General features: G+C 39.3%; 1 protein-coding gene across 7 annotated transcripts in view; it reads right to left on the bottom strand.

Moving 5' to 3' along the window:
* The window catches only part of LOC133635124 (tetraspanin-1), a 169410-nt gene that overhangs the window by 69597 nt on the left and 73453 nt on the right, over window positions 1–26360 (bottom strand). For 3 of the 7 annotated variants that reach the window (XM_062027935.1, XM_062027937.1, XM_062027939.1), the window contains one exon: window positions 5267–5383. The exons of the other annotated variants lie outside the window; for them this stretch is intronic. The gene's annotated coding sequence lies outside the window, so the exon portion shown is untranslated. The remainder of the gene's footprint in view (window positions 1–5266; window positions 5384–26360) is intronic. 7 annotated transcript variants of the gene reach the window in all.

Genomic DNA, 26360 nt, shown 5'->3' with positions numbered 1-26360 from the left:
CAACTTGTCATCTGTCACCAACACACATACCACTAAACCACTGGTGCGTTTATGGCCACACAAAAAGTCGGACAACTCAAACACCACACAAAGTTACACTATGACTCCTCAGTCATACGTGTGCTTGTTCTACTGTCATTTATTATTAATGTTAATTTATTGACATTAATCATGGAATGCTGTTACTAGAGAAAGTTACAGGAATGCACACTTCATCCTATGCTTACATTTCATTGTGCAACATGAGGATGTTTAAGGGGAACTAAATGTGATCTCTGAAAGGGGTACAAATGGTTTCCAAAGCAGTGCTTTTGGTATCAAGTTAAGTTAGGTTAAATGAAAGTATTATTATTAATTATTATTATTATTATTATTAATCTTACGGTATACATCAAAAATATTATTGAGCAAAATTTAATTGAAATATTGTCGATGTGGCCCTCCAGCAGTGCTCGGGTTGCTCATGCGGCCCCCGGTAAAAATCAATTGCCCACCCCTGGTCTAAAAGATACGGTACACTCATTAGAGTATACTTATTTGAAGTGTGCTGGTGGAAGTATTTATTCTTTTCATGAACATTTCCAAGCCACAAACATTCTTCTGGTCTAAATGGAGACAGTATTGAGTGATTTGTGCATCATTTTTAACATGTGTGTGTGTGTGTGTGTGTGTGTTGTGTGTGTGTGTACGTCAACACACTTCTCTTTGAGCGATCCGGAGACCTTGAGGATATTTCTCTTTGTACTTGCATTCTGCTCATCGTCTCCACACCCTCATTTGCACAATTCCCTACATCCAGCATTGAGTGCAAGGAGAGGCTGCACACTTCCAGCTGTGATCTGAAGCACCAGGAACTTTTTTTTTCCCAGCCGGCCCGCCAACTTATTTGTCTGCATATATTTGCTGTGTTTACTTACGTATGTGCACGGGTGGTTTTTAAGCCTGCTGAAAAAAGCCCTTCAGGAATGTAAATGCAGGAATGTTTACATTTATCTTCTTGTTGGCAAACCAACAAGCTCCTTTATTTATTTAGACAGGCCACCAAACATCAACGTTTGACAAATGATCATTAACTTGATGGGGCTCGTGTTCCTAAAAAGACATTTTGTTTGATGGGGGCAATTAAAAAAAAAAAATCTTGTCTAAATTTGACATGTGCATGTCAGTTCCATGAAGGTGTGAACCAAATTCAGCTGAGATATAATTAAACAGCCTAAAGCAGGGGTGGGCATTTAATTTTTACCGGGGGCCGCATGAGCAACCCGAGCACTGCTGGAGGGCCACATTGACAATATTTCAATTAAATTTTGCTCAATATTATTTTTGATATATACCATAAGATAAATAATAATAATAATAATTAATAATAATACTTTCATTTAACCTAACTTAACTTTATACCAAAAGCACTGCTTTGGAAATCATTTGTACCCTTTCAGAGATCACATTTAGTTCCCCTTAAACATCCTCATGTTGCACAATGAAATGTAAGCATAGGATGAAGAGTGCATTCCTGTAACTTTCTCTAGTAACAGCATTCCATGATTAATATCAATAAATTAACATTAATAATAAATGACAGTAAAATAAGCACACGTATGACTGAGGAGTCATAGTGTAACTTTGTGTGGTGTTTGAGTGGTCCGACTTTTTGTGTGGCCATAAACGCACCAGTGGCTTAGTGGTATACACGACTATACGTGTCTTACCAAAGACTATACGAGTCGTACCAAAGACTATACGAGTCGTACCAAAGTCTATACGAGTCGTACCAAAGACTATACGAGTCGTACCAAAGTCTATACGAGTCGTACCAAAGACTATACGAGTCGTACCTAAGACTATACGAGTCGTACCTAAAACTATACGCGTCGTACCTAAGACTATACGCGTCGTAACAAAGACTATACGCGTCGTACCAAAAACTATACGAGTCGTAGCAAAGACTATACGAGTCGTACCAAAGACTATACGAGTCGTACCAAAGACTATACGAGTCGTACCAAAGTCTATACGAGTCGTACCAAAGTCTATACGAGTCGTACCAAAGACTACAAGAGTCGTACCAAAGACTATACGAGTCGTACCAAAGTCTATACGAGTCGTACCAAAGTCTATACGAGTCGTACCAAAGTCTATACGAGTCGTTCCAAAGTCTATACGAGTCGTACCAAAGGCTATACGAGTCGTACCGAAGGCTATACGAGTCGTACCAAAGGCTATACGAGTCGTACCAAAGGCTATACGAGTCGTACCAAAGTCTATACGAGTCGTTCCAAAGTCTATACGAGTCGTACCAAAGTCTATACGAGTCGTACCAAAGGCTATACGAGTCGTACCAAAGACTATACGAGTCGTACCAAAGACTATACGAGTCGTACCAAAGACTATACGAGTCGTACCAAAGACTATACGAGTCGTTCCAAAGTCTATACGAGTCGTACCAAAGACTATACGAGTCGTTCCAAAGTCTATACGAGTCGTACCAAAGACTATACGAGTCGTACCAAAGTCTATACGAGTCGTACCAAAGACTATATGAGTCGTACCAAAGGCTATACGAGTCGTACCAAAGACTATACGAGTCGTACCAAAGACTATACGAGTCGTACCAAAGACTATACGAGTCGTACCAAAGACTATACGAGATCGTACCAAAGTCTATACGAGTCGTACTAAAGACTTTACGAATCGTACCAAAGACTATACGAGTCGTACCAAAGACTATACGAGTCGTACCAAAGACTATACGAGTCGTACCAAAGACTATACGAGTCGTACCAAAGACTATACGAGTCGTACCAAAGACTATACGAGTCGTACCAAAGTCTATACGAGTCGTACCAAAGACTATATGAGTCGTACCAAAGACTTTACGAATCGTACCAAAGACTATACGAGTCGTACCAAAGACTGTACGAGTCGTACCAAAGACTATACGAATCGTACCAATGACTATACGAGTCGTACCAAAGACTATACGAGTCGTACCAAAGACTATACGAGTCGTACCAAAGACTATACGAGTCGTACCAAAGACTTTACGAGTCGTACCAAAGACTATACGAGTCGTACCAAAGACTCGTATAGTCTTTGGTACGACTATACTAGTCATACCAAAGACTATACGAGTCTTTGGTACGACTGTACGAGTCATACCAAAGACTATACGAGTCTTTGGTACGACTCGTATAGTCTTTGGTATGACTCTAGCACAATACAGTTAGAGTGTGCATTGAGACTGGCTCATTTCTGGACTCTTACAGCTTCAATGGTATACATTTTATTCGCTAATCATCACTTCAAAGGCAAACACTTCCCTATAATTCGCATTTCGCCGTCTAAATCCTATTGGATTTTGAGCCAGAAATGAGCTCATTGCACAAAATCCCTCATGTTCTAATGACTTTTAATCCAGTGGTGCCAATAGCCACCCAGGTGTTTAGCAGTATCAGCATCTTCCGTCAGAAAAACACCAGAACTTATTTTGACCACGGCTGCAGCGCGGACGACAACAAATCATACAGAAACACGGGCGAAACAGGCGGGATTCCATCACACCGGCAAGGGCTGCTGCGATTTGATAGGGCGGTTGCCAGGCAGGCAGGGTGACAGAATGTGGCGCTCGCACACTGTGATGACACTGTCGCCCTGCCAGGGATCACTGACACATGGGGACTGTTTGTGTGTGCGTGTGTACAAAATAACCACTCAGCGGCCATGCTCGCCGGTTTTTCCCCCCCCCATAAACTTCCGGCTGTCACAATGTGCTCGCCTGGTCATTAATATCGTCATGGCTGCCACGCGCGGATGTGCCGCTTTGTTGTGTTTGCCCAGCGCTGATTGGGAATTGGAAGGCGATGCGGAAGCTGAAGCAACAAACACAGATTTGCTGTCTGCTGGGAAGCCAAGCTGCTTGGTCTCTTGAACGGCAAAAGGAGGATTGACCAAACTGGGAAGCGGAAGAGGAGGGAAATAAAAGGGTAAAAATGGGACCCGGGGATGGAATTAAATGTGGACATTGTGCAGCTGTCGCTGCCTAAACACGTTATTTTTCTCTTTGGATGCATTTATAATTGCGGTTTAAATGCTAAATGGTCTGTATTTATACAGTAAAACCTCAATTCACAAACTTAATTTAACCTCTTAAGGCCCAAGCTGTTTGTTTACATGCTTTTTTTTTATTTCTCTTTGCTATTTGGGCTTATTGGACCCTAATTAGAATAAAAACTAAGAATCATCTTTTGATATGATGTACTTAGACCATAAGTACACAAATGTGTACTTCATGTTTAGTGACATGCTAACTCTTATTTTTACACTTTTTTCCCCCCAAATTCCATTGTATGCTATACTCTTCTGACACCACCAGATGGCAGTATAAGTGTCCACATAAGCAGCCATAAGACCCCAATTCAGTAGTGTACACAATTTTGGAAATAAGAGCTAAAAGGTGCTGTCTACGCATGACCACTAAGCCACTGTGGACAGAGTAAAACAACTTGCACTGAGCCTAGTCTATAAAATCCGCTACACCTCCCTGATACCGAAGTACATGTCAAACTACTTCCTTAACTGACTGCCATAACTACAACACCAGAGGGAGCTCCACTAACCACGTTAAACCCAGATTCCGATCTAACAAAGGTCTTAACTCATTCTCTTTCTATGCCACATCGATGTGGAATGCACTCCCAACAGGTGTAAAAGAAAGGGCATCTCTATCCTCCTTCAAAACCGCACTAAAACAACACCTTCAGGCAACTTCAACCCTAAACTAACACCCTTCCCCCTCCACATCATACCTCTTCGGATTGTAAATCAAATGTAAATAACCAAATGTAGACACTTTTTCTTATACTTTCTGATCTCTCTCTCTGTGTCCACTGCTCACTGTACATATCCTACCAAGTCAGTCCTACACTGTTCCAATGTCCATTTCTCTGATGATGCAATTGTTGATGACTGAAGTGTTGATACCAACCAATCCTAACCCTCTCCCCTCCATATACCACACCCCGGATAGTAAATAATGTAAATAATTCATTGTATATACTCTGATGATTATCTTGTGTGATGACTGTATTATGAAAATAGTATATATCTGTATCGTGAATCAATTTAAGTGGACCCCGACTTAAACAAGTTGAAAAACTTATTCGGGTGTTACCATTTAGTGGTCAATTGTACGGAATATGTACTGTACTGTGCAATCTACTAATAAAAGTCTCAATCAATCAATCAAAACGGGAAAGTTGAGAAGTACCAAAGGTTGAAAGAGCAGCTGGAACGGATGTGGACGGTCAAGGCGAGCGTGGTCCCCGTGGTAGTGGGGGCGCTCGTAACAGCAACCCCCAAACTGGGAGAGTGGCTCCAACAGATCCTAGGAACAACATATGAAGCCTCAGTCCAGAAGAGCACAGTCCTAGGAACGACAAAGATACTGTGCAGAACCCTCAAACTCCCAGGCCTCTGGCAGAGGCCTGGGAGTTTGAGGATGACACAGATACCACCCCACCGGGGTGAGAAGGAGATTTTTTAAATATATATTCATATATATATATATATATATTCATACATATGTATATATATATTTATGTATATTCATATCTGAGATAGGCTCCAACAAACCCAGCGACCGAAAGGGACAAGTGTTAGAAAATGGATGGATGGATGGATATATATGTATGTGTGTGTGTGTACAAAATTGTGTTTTAAATTAAACTGGTCCTAAAAGTACCTTGTTATTGTGCAATACTAAGATATTCAAATAATGCAGTATACATCGCCGCTAATTTCTAGCTGCCGACTTCAGCGCTAATCGCTATCTATCTTAAGTGCTAACATGACTATATACCAATAGAATAGACTGGAATAGAATGGACTTTATTGTCATTATATTTGCATATAACAAGATTAAGGACTCAACTTAAGGTGCGGTAGAGGGAACAAATATGGGGTAAAAATAAATTACACAACAGGTAATAAAGAAAAAAACTAACAATTGAAATAAACAGACTACTATTCAATACAAATAATAAGCAATCCTGTACAATGTACAAAAAACTATAGAAATAGTGGTCAATTGTACGGAATATGTACTTCACTGTGCAATCTACTAATAAAAGTCTCAATCAATCAATCAATCAAAAAGCCTTTAGAGGTTTTTAACATTGTTACAAACCGAAAAGTATAGTGAAGCAGAATTCCCCATAAGAATCATGAATAATTGCTTCTCGCCTTTACAAAAGTCCCTCTTTTAGTAAAAAACTGCACACTTTGATAAGACACCACACACACACATACAGTATATACTGTACATATTAGGATTGTACGGTATACCTGTATTAGTATAGTACCGTGATACTTATGAATCATATTCGGTACTATACCTGTCCCCCAAACTCTCGTCGTGTCAGAATCAGAATCAGAAATACTTTATTATTTCTGATTGATGGTTTGCTCCCTCCTCAGAGCGTGGGACGACACTGTACGAGGGTACAGGTCGACGCGCTCTCCTCATGAGCTAATTTGAATCCTGTCTCTGTCTGATTCCTTGCTTCTTGTCTCGTCTAATAGATGTCATCGGTGTTTACACCTGACACACCGTTTAGGCCCTGTTAAGCACCTTTTTTAAAAGTACCGATTTGGCACCGATACGGACGGGCTTTGTCCAAAAACGGTGCACTAAACTCCAGAGCGTCTGAATGGCGAACCGACGATCCCTCGGGGCTGGCGAATGAAAAGTAGCAAGGTTTGAGAGGCACATTTCCGGCAAGAAGGATGAGACGGTCCAATGGCTGCCGGCCATCGCTGGCCAAAGTGTTCATCACGCTGAAGCGTTCTCATCTGTCATGGCCGCCGTTTACTCAGCGCTGCCTCGCGCGGTTTTCCCGGCGCTACACATTATGACAAGTGTTGCAAGATGGCAGGTGGGGGATTGAAGGATGAGGAACAACGCTTCCCTCACGTAGTGACAAACACCTTAGCCCGCAATTGGAAAATTTCTATTCATGAAAAGTTGATGGATCTTTTAGACTTAGTTTGTATCACAGCAAGTACTTGATCACGCTCGTCAAACATCCACCAGGTTTCAAGTACTTTGGCCTGCAGTAGTACAAGAACACTACTAACACTTTTCAAATACCAAAGTCACTTTTTATTGGTTTCAGTGTCTTCAGCAAACAACTGCAAACATTTAACATTCTTGTAGACCAGAAGGTATTCTACCAGTACACACAAGTACTACAACACGTGTATTTTCGCTACTCTGTGGTAGAAACACAAATAAGTTTTATTTCACCATAATTTTTTGGCTTGTTTGTGGTTTCTCTTCCACCCTTCCTGATTTTTTCACAAGTATTTAAATGAGTATTTATCTGAGAATTTAAAGGGGTATTTACAAGGTTATTTATGGGGATGAATACCTCTACAAATACTTGTGTAAATGCCCAAACTAATATTCATAGCAATAGATGACTATTGCTATGAATATTAGTTTGGGCATTTACACAAGTAATTGTAGAGGTACTCTCAAAATTGTTTACATGAGTATAAAAATGGGTATTCTAAGGAGTATGGTGTTGTTTCGTTTCATTGTAATTGTGAGTGTTTACAGAAATATTTACGGGTATATAGGTATTTACACAAGTATTTATATAGGTATTTTCCGTGAGTATTCATGAGTATTTACACTTGAGTAGTAATGTGAGTATTTGCATGAGCATTTATTTACACTTGAGTAGGTATGTGAATATTTACATGAGTATTTACACTTGGATAAGCGGTAGAAAATGGATGGATGGATAGTTATGTGAGTATTTGCATGAGTATTTATTTACACCTGAGTAGGTATGTGAATATTTACATGAGTATTTACACTTGGATAAGCGGTAGAAAATGGATGGATGGATGGATGGATAGTTATGAGAGTATTTGCATGGGTTTTTATTTACACCTGAGTAGGTATGTGAATATTTACATGAGTATTTACACTTGAGTAGTTATGTGAGTATTTGCATGAGTATTTATTTACACCTGAGTAGGTATGTGAATATTTACATGAGTATTTACACTTGGATAAGCGGTAGAAAATGGATGGATGGATGGATGGTTATGAGAGTATTTGCATGGGTTTTTATTTACACCTGAGTAGGTATGTGAATATTTACATGAGTATTTACACTTGAGTAGTTATGTGAGTATTTGCATGAGTATTTATTTACACTTGAGTAGGTATGTGAATATTTACATGATAAGCGGTAGAAAATGGATGGATGGATAGTTATGTGAGTATTTGCATGAGTATTTATTTACACCTGAGTAGGTATGTGAATATTTACATGAGTATTTACACTTGAGCAGTTATGTGAGTATTTGCATGAGTATTTATTTACACTTGAGTAGGTATGTGAATATTTACATGAGTATTTACATTTGAGCAGTTATGTGAGTATTTACATGAGTATTTATTTACACTTGAGTAGGTATGTGAATATTTACATGGGTATTTACACTTGAGTAGTTATGCGAGTATTTGCATGAGTATTTATTTACACCTGAGTAGGTATGTGAGTATTTACACTTGAGTATTTGAGTGAACGTAAACAAATATTTACACTTGCGTAGATATAAGGGGTATTTTTACATAAGTAATTATCTGAATATATATATATATATATATATATATATATATATATATATATATATATATATATATATATATATATATATATATATATTTACATGAGTATTTACACTTGAATAGTTATGTGAATATATACATGAGTAATTGCAGTTGATTAGGTATGTGGATATATATACAAACAGTATGTGAGCATTCCCAGGAGTATTTATGTAAGTATTTACTAGAGTAATTATGTGGACATTTACATGACTTATGTAAGTATTTACATGAGTAATTATGTAGATGTATACATGACTATGTACGTATTTACATGAGTAATTATGTCGACATATACATGACTACGTAAGTATTTACATGAGTAATTATGTCGACATATACATGACTATGTAAGTATTTACATGAGTAATTATGTCGACATATACATGACTATGTATTTACATGAGTAATTATGTAGATATATACATGACTATGTACGTATTTACATGAGTAATTATGTCGACATATACATGACTACGTAAGTATTTACATGAGTAATTATGTCGACATATACGTACATGACTATGTAAGTATTTACATGAGTAATTATGTCGACATATACATGACTACGTAAGTATTTACATGAGTAATTATGTTGACATATACGTACATGACTATGTAAGTATTTACATGAGTAATTATGTCGACATATACATGACTATGGAAGTATTTACATGAGTAATTATGTCGACATATACGTACATGACTATGTAAGTATTTACATGAGTAATTATGACGACATATACATGACTACGTAAGTATTTACATGAGTAATTATGTCGACATATACATGACTATGTACGTATTTACATGAGTAATTATGTCGACATATACATGACTATGTAGGTATTTACATGAGTAATTATGTCGACATATACATGACTATGTACGTATTTACATGAGTAATTATGTCGACATATACATGACTATGTACGTATTTACATGAGTAATTATGTCGACATATACATGACTATGTACGTATTTACATGAGTAATTATGTCGACATATACATGACTACGTAAATATTTACATGAGTAATTATGACGACATATACATGACTACGTAAGTATTTACATGAGTAATTATGACGACATATACATGACTACGTAAGTATTTACATGAGTAATTATGACGACATATACATGACTACGTAAGTATTTACATGAGTAATTATGTCGACATATACATGACTACGTAAGTATTTACATGAGTAATTATGACGACATATACATGACTACGTAAGTATTTACATGAGTGATTATGACGACATATACATGACTACGTAAGTATTTACATGAGTAATTATGTCGACATATACATGACTATGTACGTATTTACATGAGTAATTATGTCGACATATACATGACTATGTACGTATTTACATGAGTAATTATGTCGACATATACATGACTACGTAAGTATTTACATGAGTAATTATGACGACATATACATGACTACGTAAGTATTTACATGAGTAATTATGTCGACATATACATGACTATGTACGTATTTACATGAGTAATTATGTCGACATATACGTACATGACTATGTAAGTATTTACATGAGTAATTATGTCGACATATACATGACTACGTACGTATTTACATGAGTAATTATGTCGACATATACATGACTATGTACGTATTTACATGAGTAATTATGACGACATATACATGACTATGTAAGTATTTACATGAGTAATTATGTCGACATATACATGACTATGTACGTATTTACATGAGTAATTATGTCGACATATACATGACTACGTAAGTATTTACATGAGTAATTATGTCGACATATACATGACTATGTACGTATTTACATGAGTAATTATGTCGACATTTACATGACTATGAGTAATTATGTCGACATATACATGACTATGTACGTATTTACATGAGTAATCATGTCGACATATACATGACTATGTACGTATTTACATGAGTAATTATGTCCACATATACATGACTATGTAAGTATTTACATGAGTAATTATGTCGACATTTACATGACTATGTAAGTATTTACATGAGTAATTATGTCGACATTTACACGACTATGTAAGTATTTACATGATCAATTTTGTAGCTATATACACGACTATGTATGCATTTACCTGAGTAATAATTATGTAAATATATACATGCCTATGTGAGTATATACACAAGAGTATTAACACTTGAGTAGTTATGTAAGTATTTCCATGAGTATTAGTGCGTGTTGTCAAAGTAATTCTATGTAGTGCTGCAGTCAATCATGATCACGAGGAGGAAGTTAATGGTGCATGTCAAGTTAAAAGACATTCTGGAACATTCCACACCCCATATTAAATAAGATTTCAATCAAGTGTGTTTGTGCGAACTGTATTTATCATTTTGTCTAAATTCAACTGCAGTGCAGCTAATTCTCCTCATGAAACACGTGTGCAGTCATTCCAACTTTCAGATAAAAGCAAACTATGTTATTCCTGCTTATGATGAGTGCACATAAACATGGAGAATATAAGAATGATGTATTTGTTTTCCCTTTAGACCTTGAAGAGTTGTTCTGCTCCTCTATCGCAGGCTTCACACACGTCCATTTTTCAACTTCTAGTGGCATAAAAAAAAAAGCCAACACTTGAGGACTTTGAGAGAGTAAGTTTTTCCCCCCAAATTGCTTCTAAAGCTTTAAGGCAGGCAGTTACACATCGTGCTCTCATCTTGCTTTGTCACAAAAAGCTCTAGCGTGTGTGTGTGTGTGTGTGTGTGTGTTGTGTGTGCGGTGTTGCTGCAGTGCTGATGTTTGATGGTCCAATTACAGCAAATAGCCAAGAGAGCCGTTTGTCCGGCGTGTTCTTTCACTAAATCCTCTGATAAAATAGTGGCAGAGCATCAAGAAGCGCTTCCATTTGCATCCCTTCTTACTTACTTCCAGAAATCAGACAAGAGGTTAAAAAGATCACAGAAAAAGAGGCGTAAAAAGTGAAAGAGGGGCTGCTTTTATGAGCCGTTTTAAGTCTGACGGATGTGGAGGCTCTGAAAGTGAGACGTTGGGGGAAAAGTCGGGCCATTCTTTGATTTGTCATGTGGTGAACTTTACAATCCCTCCCGCTTCTTCAAGTAATATTTGTCATTAGTGGTCAAACTCTTAATTACTGCTTAATTACAACTTTAGACTTTGCTGACAGATGGTGAAGACCTTAACTACTTTGCTACAGTTAATACCCGGATTGGCCGATCGGGTCAGAAACAGAAGCTTTTTCGATTACGCATGCACCTCCTGGTACCCTAGCACCTCCAAAACCCTCAAATCTAAACTCCAAACATCCCAGAACAAGCTAGTCAGGTTACTTCTAGACCTCCACCCCAGATCCCACCTCACTCCTACCCACTTCTCCAAAGTGGGCTGGCTCAAGGTGGAGGACAGAGTTACACAACTTGCACTGAGCCTAGTCTATAAAATCCACTACACCTCCCTGATACCGAAGTACATATCAAACTACTTCCTTAACGTAAATGACCGCCATAACCACAACACCAGGGGGAGCTCCACTAACCACGTTAAACCCAGATTCCGAACTAACAAAGGTCTTAACTCATTCTCTTTCTATGCCACATCAATGTGGAATGCGCTCCCAACAGGTATAAAAGAAAGGGCATCTCTATCCTCCTTCAAAACCGCAATAAAAGTTCACCTCCAGGCAGCTACAACCCTAAACTAACACCCTTCCCGGATTGCTAATAATCAAATGTAAACAATCAAATGCAGATACTTTTTTTATGCCTTCTGATCTCTCTCTCTCTCTCTCTCTCTCTCTCTCTCTCTCTCTCTCTCTCTCTCTCTCTCTCTCTCTCTCTCTCTCTCTCTCTCTCTCTCTCTCTCTCTCTCTCTCTCTCTCTCTCTCTCTCTCTCTCTCTCTCTCTCTCTCTCTCTCTCTCTCTCTCTCTCTCTCTCTCTCTCTCTATGTCCACTACTTGCTGTCCATATCCTACCCCCTCACCCCCCTCCACACCCCTGATTGTAAATAATTCAATGTGATTATCTTGTGTGATGACTGTATTATGATGATAGTATATATCTGTATCTGAATCAATTTAAGTGGACCCCGACTTAAACAAGTTGAAAAACTTATTCGGGTGTTACCATTTAGTGGTCAATTGTACGGAATATGTACTTCACTGTGCAACCTGCTAATAAAAGTCTCAATCAATCAATCAAAAAGCTTATAATATGATTGATATTATTATCAGGGTTCGTACACCTTTTCCATGGCCAAATTCAAGCACTTTTTAAAGGACTTTCAAGATCAATTTTCCAGTACCCTTCAAAAGGCGAAAACCAGTGTGAATCAAACCATAGCCTTGTTGTTTGAGGTCACCAAATGCTGTCTGTAGAAAAAATAGGGAAAATCTGCTAAAACCTAACATTGAACCAGCAGTTATCATTAACTGAATGGGGCATAGAAAATGAAACAGTGTGACTAGTCAATGTCATTGGTGTTTGCAAACATTGTTTACTTGTATCATCATCATTCATGCATACATCATTCCTTACAAGAAATAACATTAATTATTAGAGATGTCCGATAACGGCTTTTTTGCGGATATTCCGATATTGTCCAACTCTTAATTACCGATTCCGATATCAACCGATACCGATATATACAGTCGTGGAATTAACACATTATTATGCCTAATTTTGTTGTGATGCCCCCGCTGGATGCATTAAACAATGTAACAAGGTTTTCCAAAATAAATCAACTCAAGTTATGGAAAAAAAAATGCCAACATGGCACTGCCATATTTATTATTGAAGTCACAAAGTGCATTGTTTTTTTTTAACATGCCTCAAAACAGCAGCTTGGAATTTGGGACAGAGGAGGTTGAGGTGGGCGGGGTTGGGGGGAAGAGTTAGTGCTGCAAGGGGTTCTGGGTATTTGTTCTGTTGTGTTACGGTGTGGATGTTCTCCCGAAAAGTGTTTGTCATTCTTGTTTGGTGTGGGTTCACAGTGTGGCGCATATTTGTAACAGTGTTAAAGTTGTTTATACGGTCACCCTCAGTGTGACCTGTATGGCTGTTGACCAAGTATGCGTTGCATTCACTTGTGTGTGTGTGAAAAGCCGTAGGTATTATGTGCAAATTACGCAAAGGCAGTGCCTTTGAGGTTTATTGGCGCTCTGTACTTCTCCCTACGTCCGTGTACCACTCCGTACAGCGGCGTTTTAAAAAGTCATACATTTTACTTTTTGAAACCGATACCGATAATTTCGGATATTACATTTTAAAGCATTTATCGGCCGATAATATCGGCAGTCCAATATTATCGGACATCTCTAATTACAATTCCTATGAAAAATAGCAACCATTTATTGTGATTGTGAATAATTGCATTCATGCTTGATTGAAACCAGCATGTTGACTTTTTACTTTAATTACAGCAACACATTGGCTCAAAATAATTAATAATAATAATTGTAAAAAAAACAAAACAGTTTAACGCAAACTGTACGTCGCCGCTACCACAGGTTTGCTTTACAGTAGGGGTGTCACGATACTAATTTCTCCAATCCCAATATGATCCCGATTTTGCAGCCTTGACTATTGGTTGATACAAGTATCTTTAAAAAAAAACAAGTATCGGATGATCAACTTGCATCTAAATTAGAGATGTCCGATAATATTGAACTGCCGATATTATCGGCCGATAAATGCTTTAAAATGTAATATCGGAAATTATTGGTATCGGTTTTAAAAAGTAAAATGTATGACTTTTTAAAACGCTGCTGTGTACACGGACGTAGGGAGAAGTACAGAGCGCCAATAAACCTTAAAGGCACTGCCTTTGCGTGCCGGCCCAATCACATAATATCTACGGCTTTTCACACACACACAAGTGAATGCAAGGCATACTTTGTCAACAGCCATACAGGTCACACTGAGGGTGACCGTATAAGCAACTTTAACACTGTTACAAATATGTGCCACACTGTGAACCCACACCAAACAAGAATGACAAACACATACACGTGGCTTGCTGATACTATTTAAAATTAAGTCTGACAGATATTTTGTTTTCTCAGCTTTAACCACACATTGAATGACAAACACATTTCGGGAGAACATCCGCACCGTAACACAACATAAACACAACAGAACAAATACCCAGAATCCCTTGCAGCACTAACTCTTCCGGGACGCTACAATAAACACCCCCCGCCCACCTCAACCTCCTCATGCTCTCTCAGGGAGAGCATGTCCCAAGTTCCAAGCTGCTGTTTTGAGGCATGTTAAAAAAAACAATGCACTTTGTGACTTCAATAATAAATATGGCAGTGCCATGTTGGCATTTTTTTTCCATAACTTGAGTTGATTTATTTTGGAAAACCTTGTTACATTGTTTAATGCAGGGGTCACCAACGCGGTGCCCGCAGGCACCAGGTACCCCGTAAGGACCAGATGAGTAGCCTGCCGGCCTGTTCTAAAAATAGCTCAAATAGCAGCACTTACCAGTGAGCTGCCTGTATTTTTTAAATTGTATTTATTTACTAGCAAGCTGGTCTCGCTTTGCCCGACATTTTTAATTCTAAGAGAGACAAAACTCAAATAGAATTTGAAAATCCAAGAAAATATTTTAAAGACTTGGTCTTCACTTGTTTAAATAAATTCATTAATTTTTTTACTTTGCTTCTTATAACTTTCAGAAAGGCAATTTTAGAAAAAAAATACAACCTTAAAAATGATTTTAGGATTTTTAAACACATATACCTTTTTACCTTTTAAATTCCTTCCTCTTCTTTCCTGACAATTTAAATCAATGTTCAAGTAAATGTATTTTTTTATTGTAAAGAATAATAAATACATTTTAATTTAATTCTTCATTTTAGCTTCTGTTTTTTCGACGAAGAATATTTGTGAAATATTTCTTCAAACTTATTATGATTAAAATTCAAAAAAATTATTCTGGCAAATCTAGAAAATCTGTAGAATCAAATTTAAATCTTATTTCAAAGTCTTTTGTATTTATTTTAAAATTTTTGTTCTGGAAAATCTAGAAGAAATAATGATTTGTCTTTGTTAGAAATATAGCTTGGTCCAATTTGTTATATATTCTAACAAAGTGTAGATTGGATTTTAACCTATTTAATCAAAATTCTAAAATTATCTTAATCAGGAAAAATTACTAATGATGTTCCATAAATTCTTTTTTTAAGTTTTTCTCTTCTTTTTTTCAGTTGAATTTTGAATTTTAAAGAGTCGAAATTGAAGATAAACTATGTTTCAAAATTTAATTGTCATTTTTTTCGTGTTTTCTCCTCTTTTAAACCGTTCAATTAAGTGTAAATATCATTAATTATTAACAATAACATAGAGTTAAAGGTAAATTGAGCAAATGTATTTAAGTGTGTATCAAACTGGTAGCCCTTCGCATTAATCAGTACCCAAGAAGTAGCTCTTGGTTTCGAAAAGGTTGGTGACCCCTGGTTTAATGCATCCAGCGGGGCATCACAACAAAATTAGGCATAATAATGTGTTAATTCCACGACTGTATATATCGGTATCAGTTGATATCCGAATCGGTAATTAAGAGTTGGACAATATCGGATATCGGCGAAAAAGACATTATTGGACATCTCTAATTTAGATGCAAGTTGATCATCTGATACTTTGTATCAACCAATAGTCAAGGCTGCAATATCGGGATCATATTGGTAGTGGAGAAATTGGTATCGTGACACCCCTACTGTAAAGCAAACCTGTGGTAGTGGCGACGTACAGTTTGCGTTAAACTGTTTTGTTTTGTTTTACAATTATTGTTATTAATTATTTTGAGCCAATGTGTTGCTGTAATTAAAGTAAAAAGTCAACTTGCTGGTTTCAATCAAGCATGAATGCAATTATTCACAATCACAATAAATGGTTGCTATTTTTCATAGGAATTATTGTAATACTAAATGCTCTGATCCATGTTAGTCATCAGAGAATGCTTGAATGTTGTACAGGGAGTGCATACACACATTACACTCTGACATAGGAAGTGTAATTTGTATTTTGTTGAACTATAGTTGCTTGATGAAGCAACGTGCTGACCTTTTAACTGGAGCTGCACTTTTAAACGGACACAAGATTGAAGATGTGTGCTCACATAAGAGAGTGCAGAAAATCTCATGAATAACATATGCATTGACTTTTTTCTTTGCACTACTTGCATTTAGAATCTTTGACAAAATAAAGTGATAGTTTGGCCTTTGGCCTATCAGTGTGATGGATGGCCTAAGTAGGAAGGAATACATCTAAAAGCTTGTTGTGCACATATGCTCCATTTAGCACTTTCCCTTTTCCTTTCTTACGGCCGATTTGATCTTTTTTAATCTGTCACAAAAATCTATTTGCTGGCACGGGTGCCAGGTTGCTGAGTGGAGTACTCCATCATGCGTCCGGCTCGTCTCCCTTGTGTTGTGTTGCTTGCAAGTCAACAAGTCCCACGGATGCACACGTGCACTTTTAAGGTAGGAACGCTTGAACAAACACGTTGATGTGAGTGGAAAAGAAATCATCAATACACATTTATTAACACGTAATATCCAGATAAGGACAACAACTAGTTGGGTAGTCTACATACCAGGACAATCAATATCTTTCAGTGGCAAATCAACAAACTATGAACATGAATTGATGACAGATAGTACAAAACCTAAAACCAGTGAAGTTGGCACTTTGTGTAAATGGTAAATAAAAACGGAATACAATGATTTGCAAATACTTTTCAACCTATATTTAGTTGAATACACCTCAAAGACAAGATACTTAAAGGCCTACTGAAAGCCACTACTACCGACCACGCAGTCTGATAGTTTATATATCAATGATGAACTCTTAACATTGCAACACATGCCAATACGGATTGGATTAGTAAAGTGCAATTTTAAACTTCCCGCGAAATATCCTGCTGAAAACGTCTCGGTATGACGACGTTTGCGCGTGACGTCACGGATTGTAGCGGACATTTTGGGACAGCATTGTGGCCAGCTATTAAGTCGTCTGTTTTCATCGCAAAATTCCACAGTATTCTGGACGTCTGTGTTGGTGAATTTTTTGCAATTTCTTTAATGAACAATGAAGACAGCAAAGAAGAAAGCTGTAGGTGGGAAGCGGTGTATTAGCGGCCGGCTGCAGCAACACAAACACGTAGAGAACTGGGACAACAGAGACTCTTACCAGGAGGACTTTGAGTTGGATACGCGCTGCCGTGAGTACGCAGCTGCGGCTTCCAAACATTTGATCGCTTGCCCGTACGTGCGTGCCGCTATGTGCATGTCACGTACGTGACTTTGGGGAAATATATGTGGTGTATGAATTTTGCGGAAGTGAACGGTACTTTGGGCTGTGGGATTGAGTGTGTTGTGCGGGTGTTTGATTTGTATTGGCGGGTTATATGGACGGGAGGGGGGAGGTGTTTGTTATGTGGCATATTAAATATAAGCCTGGTTGTGTTGTGGCTAATAGAGTATATATATGTCTTGTGTTTATTTACTGTTGTAGTCATTCCCAACTGAATATCAGGTCCCACCCGCCTCTCACAGCATCTTCCCTATCTGAATCGCTTCCAATGCCCTCTAATCCTTCACTCTCACGTTCCTCATCCACAAATCTTTCATCCTCGCTCAAATTAATGGGGTAATCGTCGCTTTCTCGGTCCGAATCGCTCTCGCTGCTGGTGGCCATGATTGTAAACAATGTGCAGATGTGAGGAGCTCCACAACCTGTGACGTCACGCTACTTCCGGTACAGGCAAGGCTTTTTTATCAGCGACCAAAAGTTGCGAACTTTATAGTCGATGTTCTCTACTAAATCCTTTCAGCAAAAATATGGCAATATCGCGAAATGATCAAGTATGACACATAGAATGGACCTGCTATCCCCGTTTAAATAAGAAAATCTCATTTCAGTAGGCCTTTAATGTTCGAACTGGTAAACTTTTTGTTATTTATTGCAAATATTGTCTCTCATGGACACACACCTGTTGTTGACTTTGGACTAGCGACTGCACAGATATCAAGGCCGCGGAACAGAGACACACTACGGGCTTACACACACATTTGCAACCACAAAAATGTACGCCACACATACACCCCCCATAAACGCCCCCCCACCACCCAACGCCCACGACGCAAATCCTATAGGGGTGATGAATGGATGGTCAGCGCCTGAGAGCTGCGGCCTACCATCATGACCTCGCACTCCCTTCCCTCTGTTGCTAGATATCTCGAGATGTACGTTGTAATATGTATATGTGCTTTGCTATGGAGTTTTTTTCCCACTCCAGACTGGGCCCCCTTAGGAGCCCAGTCTAGATTGTATTTTTGTACTAATCCTTCCCCAGCTTTTTACCTTTTTCCCATCTTTTACGGGGCACCTTGTGGCGACCCATCACCACTTTGTGAACAAAACGTGTGACCAAATTGTCCAACAGTTTAAGAACAACATTTCTCAACGAGCTATCGGAAGGAATTTATGGATTTCACCATCTACGGTCGGTAATATCATCAAAAGGTTCAGAGAATCTGGAGAAATCACTGCCCGTAAGCGGCAAGGCTGAGAACCAACATTGAATGTGTGAACGTTTCATACACGATTCATTTATTTCAGCCGTCTCCGGTTCAACGCAATTGAGCTAACTTGGCTAACGTTAGCAACTCTCGCGACGCACCTCACGTGACCTACGGTGGCCTAGGAGGGACAACCAAGACAAATCTCACAATGGACCACAACTCTTATTTTCTGACATTCTCACAGTAAATGAATAAAAGTTCCTATAGCTGCCTGGCTTATTACATAACTTGCTATCTACATCAGTGTTTTTCAACCTTTTCTGAGTCAAGGTACATTTTTTTCCTTTGAAAAAATGCGGAGGCACACCACTAGCAGAAATCATTGAAAAATGAAACTCAGTAGCCGATATCGACAATAAAAAGTCGTTCTGGCAATAGTTGTATATGACTTTAAACCATAACCAAGCATGCATCACTATAGCTCTTGTCTCAAAGTAGGTGTACTGTCACCACCTGTCACATCACGCCCTGACTTATTTGGAGTTTTTTGCTGTTTTCCTGTGTGTAGTGTTTTAGTTCTTGTCTTGCGCTCCTATTTTGGTGGCTTTTCCTGTTGTGTTGGTATTTTCCTGTAGCAGTTTCATGTCTTCCTTTGAGCGATATTCCCCGCACCTGCTTTGTTTTAGCAATCAAGACTATTTGAAGTTGTTTTTATCCTTCTTTGTGGGGACATTGGTGATTGTCATGTCATGTTCGGGTGTACTTTGTGGACGCCGTCTCTGCTCCACACGCTGTAAGTCTTTGCTGTCGTCCAGCATTCTGTTTTTGTTTACTTTGCAGCCAGTTCAGTTTTAGTTTTGTTCTGCATAGCCTTCCCTAGGCTTCAATGCCTTTTCTTAGCGGCACTCACTGTTAGAATAATCATGTATATATATTATCACACAACTTTATGCTTAAGGGCCTTTGATATAGTTATTATCTGTATTTTTGTATCTGTGAAAAGCTGGCAATCTTTTGCCGTCTCTATCAGTGTTGTGTCCAGACTCGGCCTGCTGACTGCCAAGGCCGAACATCGGGTACCGGGGCGCAGACAAAGCAGAGACGGGGCAATAGCACCAGCGTCAACACATTTGCATTTTTGTATAATCATATATTGTGTCTAACTGGAGTTGTCGAGATTACCCCCTTCCCTCAGCGACAGCTTCAGTGATGTAACAGGGACCTTCCAAATTAAAAGAGGAAGCACGCGGGCTGGACTTTTAGAACGTAGTTTGGATCTGTAACTAGAATACAGCCCAAAACACGTGTCAGCCCAAAACACGTGTCTCCTCAATGAGCCAAATTGAACTCTGTCTCTGCATGATTCCTTGCTTCTCGTCTGTTTAATAGATGTCATCAGTGTTTGAACCTGACACGCTGTCTTTTTGTAGAATGTTTAAATCAATCATCAGTTTCCCAACACATGCATCATTTGCATTCCGAGTATGATGTTCACTTATTGTTCCATAAAACCTTTTAGAGGATATGCATTTTTACAGAACGTTTTAAAGAGATCAAATATTAAAAACAACAAAAAACTTCTTGGTATTATATATGGATCAACTCATTCATAATTGGATGTTTTTTTTAGAGGGCTTAAGTCCAGATCCCCTTTAATAATTTTGAATGAACAGTGTGATGATTGACAGCCGGAACTTTTTAATTGGCTATTGTCCAGGGCCGGTGCACAGTCAGAAAAAAACCGGATGCTACTACAGAAAAATAAATAAAAACAAATTCTCAGATTAAACATTCTTGCGGGCCAACTCTAGGGCCAACTCTAAGTCACTAGGTAGTAATGTCATGATCTGTGGTCTGGATCATGTTTTTTGTTATTTTCTGTTAGTTTAAAGGCCTACTGAAAGCCACTACTACCGACCACGCAGTCTGATAGTTTATATATCAATGATGAAATCTTAACATTGCAACACATGCCAATACGGCCGGGTTAACTTATAAAGTGCAATTTTAAATTTCCCGCTAAACTTCCGGTTCAAAACGCCTTTGGAGGATGACGTATGCGCGTGACGTCGAGAGATCCACGGAAGTGTTTGGACCATATTGGACACAATACACAGAGCTCTGTTTTCTTCGACAAAATTCCACAGTATTCTGGACATCTGTGTTGGTGAATCTTTTGCAATGGAGGCTGCAAAGAAGAACGTTGTAGGTGGGATCGGTGTATGCGGCTGGCTGTAGCAACACAACAAGGAGGACTTTGACTTGGATAGCAGACGCGCTAGCGGCGAACTCACATTGACTTCCTACGTCTCCGGGCCGCCGACCGCATCGTCAAACGCTGGAATGCAGGTGAGCACGGGTGTTGATGAGCTGAGGAGGGCTGGCTGGCATAGGTGGAGCGCTAATGTTTTTATCATAGCTCTGACGAGGTCCCGTTGTTAAGTTAGCGTCGTTAGCAACAGCATTGCTAGGCTTCGACAGGCGTCGAATACACATTAACCGTGTATTTACATGTCCAGTGTTTGGTTCGGTGTCTCCTGATAGTAGTATTGTTGATCTTCTGTCTATCCTTCCAGTCAGGGATTTATTTATTTTGTTTCTATCTGCATTTGAGACAGATGCTATCACGTTAGCTCATGCTAAGAGCTTCGTCGATGATGGGTGAAGTCCTTCGTCGCGCCGCCGATCGCTGGAACGCAGGTGAGCACGGCTGTTGATGTAACCGTGTAGTTACATGTACATGGTTTAATAGTATTGTTGATCTTCTGTCTATCCTTCCAGTCAGGGGTTTATTTCTTTTGTTTCTATCTGCATTTGAGAACGACGCTATCACGTTAGCTCAGTAGCTAAGTGTGTCACCGATGTATTGTCGTGGAGATAAAAGTCACTGTGAATGTCCATTTCGCGTGCTCGACTCTCATTTTCAAGAGGATATAGTATCCGAGGTGGCTTAAAATACAAATCCGTGATCCACAATAGAAAAAGGAGAGAGTGTGGAATCCAATGAGCCAGCTTGTACCTAAGTTACGGTCAGAGCGAAAAAAGATACGTCCGGCTTTGCATCTAGTTCTTCACTCTAACGTTCCTCATCCACGAATCATTCATCCTCGCTCAAATTAATGGGGTAATCGTCACTTTCTCGCTCCTAACATCTCTCGCTCCATTGTAAACAATGGGGAATTGTGAGCAGCACTACCGCTTGTAACGTCACGCTACTTCCAGTAGGGGCAAGGTTTTTTTTTATAAGCGAGCAAAACTTGCGAACTTTATCGTCAATTTTCTCTACTAAATGCTTTCAGCAAAAATATGGCAATATCGCGAAATGATCAAGTATGACACATAGAATGGATCTGCTATTCCCGTTTAAATAAAAAAAAATTCATTTCAGTAGGCCTTTAAGACTCCATAGTTCCTGTTTTTGTTCACCCTTGTTTGTTTTAGTTTCCATGGCGACCTATTAGTTTCACCTGCCTCTGGTGTTCAGGACACGCACTTGCTCTAATCAAGAGACCAGTATTTAAGCCTGTCTTTGCCTGTCAGTCGGCCTGGCGTCATTGCTTGTGTCATGCGATTGCTTGTTTCATGCTTAGTTCATGCTGCTCGTTTTCATGTCCCCCAAGTTTTTGCTAGTTGTTCAATTCATGCCGTGTCCACGTAAGTGTTACTTGTTTCATGCCATAGTAAGTCTTGTTTGTTCCATGCCATAGTCCATGTTAAGTGTTTAGCTTCTATGTTTCCTGCTTTAAGTTGTTTTTGTTCGTTAGCTTCTCGTGTGAACGGCACGCTTTTCTTTTGTTTGGTTTCGGTCTTTGTCCTGTGTAGGATTCATTGAGAAAATAAATATGTTCCTACCTTCAAGTCCTGTCCGGAATAGTCCGTTTGCGTCCTGGGAGAGCAAACCTCGCAGTAAGTTGCGACCCCCCCGTTATGACAAGTAACAGTTAATGCATACATTTGAACTATTCAAGATTATCAATGCCAAATGCTTACTATTGTGTGTAAACACACAGTTGTAGGCTTTTAAAAACATATCATAACAATATGCGATCTGACATGGGCATTACATTTTTTTAAAGTGGCATTAAAAATGGCATTAAATTCGATTTGCTGATACCTGTCGAAAGTAGAAACCCTGAAGCAATTTGTAAGACTCAACAAAAAGACAAGACTGACACATTCCAATTAAAGCAGCAGGAGAGTGGAAAAACAAGTTGCCTCTATATTGAAGCTATTATCATATATATCTGATTCATGACACTAAAAGACTTCCAAAGCTTGGGAATAAACAGATATGATCAAAATAGTATCAATCTCACGGAGACTGCCCAACCATTTTGAGAGATAATGAGGAAGCCAGTCACGTGATCGCTCGGAACCCCAGAGCCGTTCCCCATCAACAACAATGCTAATCGAGCAGACTTTGTGAGAGCCAATAACAATTACTTTGGGAACAATTATGATCCAGAACCTTATATTTTTGAGCCCGAACACAAAGAGGATGAGCAATAAGTTTTAGATGCCGACTGCTACCCAGATGCAGCTTTATTGTAACATTATAGCATCAGCAGCATTGCTGGGTGGTAAACATACAAACTAACCATCATAAACCACAATAAAACAAACACTTACTGTACAATTTCCACTCTCACTGGGATGCCAACCGACGGGACGCTCACATAATTCCGTTTGGATGAAGATTTAATTGCAATCCAAACAAATGGCTAAAAAAAGTTTCCGCAAGTAACATCTTTTTGAGTGTTTTTCGCCATCTGTTGGTCCAAGGCCACATTTGTCTACTACCAGGTGAGAGATACATTAATTATTATTTAACATTTACTTTTAGCAAGTTTGAGACAAAGCAGAAGCAGCTGCCGGTTTAGTGTGTCAACAATAGCAGCGTGAGCTAGTATTAGCTTACTGCTATCAATGCGCCGCTAATATAGGTCTTCTGTGTTGGCGCTTATAATAACAATATCACTCATATTTAGTTAATTTTGAGGCCACGACATGTAAATAGAGTATTGTTGGCGGTTTTTAGATGTTTTTTTAGAGGGTGCCAACTTCACTGGTTTTGGGGTTTGTGATTAATTATAGTTACTCCTTAATTTACCAAAAAAGTAACTGAATTACTAAAGGAATTACTAGGGAAATAATTAATACGTTACTTAAAAAGCAACAACTTTGAATATCTGGCATATGCATTCGAGAGATGGTTAATAAAAGAGCAGAGTGTGCGGAGTCTGTGCTTTAAAAAGGCGGGGCCCCTAGTGATGTGTGACATCATCGAGGGTTTCAACAGAGCTGTGTTTTTTTTTAGCTTTAGCAGTTAGCAGCTCTGTTGAATCTTTTTGATTGTGTTACCTCTGTCACGGGCAGGGCGCATACCAATGCGCCCTCATCTTTGCGCTCTGCTTGATCAGCATTTAACGCACCTGGACCTGATGAGAGGGTGCTGTATAAAGGACCAGTGGACCCAAGGATCCATGCGGGAACTTAGTTTCTCAATGATGTACCGTAAGCCGAAGCCTTATGCTCTCTCTTTCTGTTTCTCTCTGCGTTTTCCCTCCGTGTCTGACGTCCTTGTTTGTTCTCCCGCAGTGCCTTCCAGAGTCTCCCCGTTGTGATCTCTGGTCGTTCCGCGTTTGTGATTTGGACTGCCTTCCTCGATCCTCGACCCCTACTCGGACACGGACCTCGTCTCTTCTCTCCTGCCCTGGATCATCTGCCTGCCCCACGGACTTCCCTGTTCCTTCGCTCTCGACAACACTTGGTAACACACACTTCAGCTAACTACACACATAGCCTCACACACACACACACACACACACACACACACACACACACACACACACACACACACACACACACACACACACACACACACACACACACACACACACACACACACACACACACACACACACACACACACACACACACACACACACACACACACACACACACACACTCTTGGGTTTCGACACTGCATTTTCTTAGTTTAGTTGATTAGTTAGTATTGTTTAGTATTATTATATATAGTGACTATATATATAATAAATTATTGAACATTACTGCCCCCTGGTGTCTGAGCCGTCATCTCCCTTTGTTAAAACATAACAACCTCATCTTAATAAAGAGATTGAATGTGCTTCGATGGCGGTCATATCTTCTTGTCAACAAACGGTGTATTGTTTGGATGGCAAGTTTGTCACTTCAATCATTGATTTGTTGTTTAATATACATGTCACAGCGTGATGGTGCCTCTTCCTATTTGATATCAAGTTCATTTTAGTGCGGTACTGCTTGTTACTTTCACGAGCAAAAAGATATTTCCTGCATGGAACGTGCTAAACTTATGACGCTGTCTCGTTGTCGACATAAATAAAGCCACATCAAAAGGAGCGTGCCACGTTATATAGGGTTGGGTATCGAGTATCGATTGGAACCGGGACTAACTTTCCGATTCTCCCGGAATCGTTCAAAAGTTTAAATTTCGATTCCTATTTTCGGTACCCAGTCCGCCGACCGGAAAAAAAGAATAAGTCTGCCGACCGGAAGAAGAAGCCGCTGAACACCAACGAAGAAGCGCCCGCCGCCGGAAGTGTTAGCATAGCCGAGCCTATGTAGCCGAGCGAGTCAATCAAGCATGGATAGCGGGCGTTGGCGGTCGAAAGTGTGGCTTTATTTTACTAAAAAAAATGAAATATCGGCGAAATGTAACACGTGCGACAGGACTGTTTCGTGCTTAGCAGGGTGCACGTCGAACATGATGAAGCACCTCCGAGTTCATGGAGTACAAATAAATGCGTGTCCCGTCTTCGACGCGCTGCGCCGACCGTCCTCCGACGCCTCTTCCTCCGACGCCCAGCCTGGCACCTCGGTGACTGCACTGCAGTCCGAATCCGGTAAGTAAAACAATATATATGCAATAAATAATGTGTTTTGCGCCAACGTTGAGGCAGCTAACAAATTAGCCCGCGTATTTTTTCATAGACAATTTACAACCTGCTAGCCAGGCTCCGCGATGTGCTCAGCGTACTCCGTTCACCCTAGCGGCAATGGGGAAGATGTCGGTGCCACAGACGGAAGAGTGCCACAGAAAGGTCACTGCACACATAGTCAAAAGACTGCATCCCTTTTC

This window comes from Entelurus aequoreus, linkage group LG19 (assembly GCF_033978785.1).
Source record: "Entelurus aequoreus isolate RoL-2023_Sb linkage group LG19, RoL_Eaeq_v1.1, whole genome shotgun sequence".
NCBI classification, from domain to species: domain Eukaryota; kingdom Metazoa; phylum Chordata; class Actinopteri; order Syngnathiformes; family Syngnathidae; genus Entelurus; species Entelurus aequoreus.
The sequence above is the reverse complement of the archived record's forward strand: the minus strand, read 5'-3'. Positions and strand labels throughout refer to the sequence as shown.